Raw genomic sequence first — 1,140 nt, 5'->3', positions numbered from 1 at the left:
CGCCCTTTCAGCCAGTCAGCCCACTATTCGTTGGTAAAAGAGTTACCCAAGAATTGGCGCAGATAGCTCTCGTGTAGCTTTGCGAGAAATTCATAACAAGCAAACCATCTTATCTCAGGAATACCTGGCATGGTCTGGTGGTTAGGGCGCTCAAATACCAAGCTACAGGTTCGAATCCCGACACCGAACATGGTCTTTCTTTTAGCTTTGGGGCATTATAATCTCTTTGATCAATCTCACTTTTCGTTGGTAAAAGAGTAGTCTAAGAGTTGGCGGTTGGTGTTGTTGACTAGTCAATCACTTCTAAATTAAGGACGACTAACCTAGATAGCCGAAATTAAAAAACAAACAAACCTATCTCAGCAATTATTTTAATATGATATTTTTTATTTAACGTCATATTTTGAAAGGAATGAAACAATAGCTTGTTTAACGGATCAGTTGGTTTGGAGTATTGGTGGTAAAAATGATCTAGAGAAAATAATAAAATATTTGAGATTTTTTATGACGCCTTAAAGAAAAGTGACAAATGCAGAAAATATTATAATAGCGAAAGTGAAAATACCCATAAATAGAGCGAAACGAAATTAGTAAAAACCTCTTGCAAACGTCTTAATACACATCACTGTTGACCAAAGTCAACTATCCAATCACAAGAAAGAAACAAGTTTGTAGCCTCATTAAAATCACTTGTATTTGTTACTTTGTTACGTTTTGTTTTCCAATATAAAAACATAACGGGCATATTTACGGGAAACTCGCCTGTGGCAGTCACTAAGTTTCATAGGTGGCGAGCAGGGGTCTCATCCCTGCATTTTAAATTACAGGGATCCCTCGATTAATGCGTTTTAGTGCGCTTAATTTTTTTTATAACCAATATTTGATTAGTGCGTGCATAATACTCGATTAGTGCGTTAACACACATTTCATTTTAGCCATAGTAATTAAAAAGGAAGTTTTAGGCACCGAAATTAAAAATAGAAAATGGGTAACTATTTTACTTGTCAAGTTATTACTAGAGTGTCCACACCGGGGGCCCCGACCCCGTCAGCTCGTGGTATTTTAGCGATTTTTTCACCCCTTGCCCCGGGGTAAAATACTTTAATTACCCCGGGGCAAATCTTTACTATTTTACTGAAC

Source organism: Limulus polyphemus, unplaced genomic scaffold, assembly GCF_000517525.1.
Source record: "Limulus polyphemus unplaced genomic scaffold, Limulus_polyphemus-2.1.2 Scaffold86, whole genome shotgun sequence".
Lineage (NCBI taxonomy): Eukaryota > Metazoa > Arthropoda > Merostomata > Xiphosura > Limulidae > Limulus > Limulus polyphemus.
The sequence above is the reverse complement of the archived record's forward strand: the minus strand, read 5'-3'. Positions refer to the sequence as shown.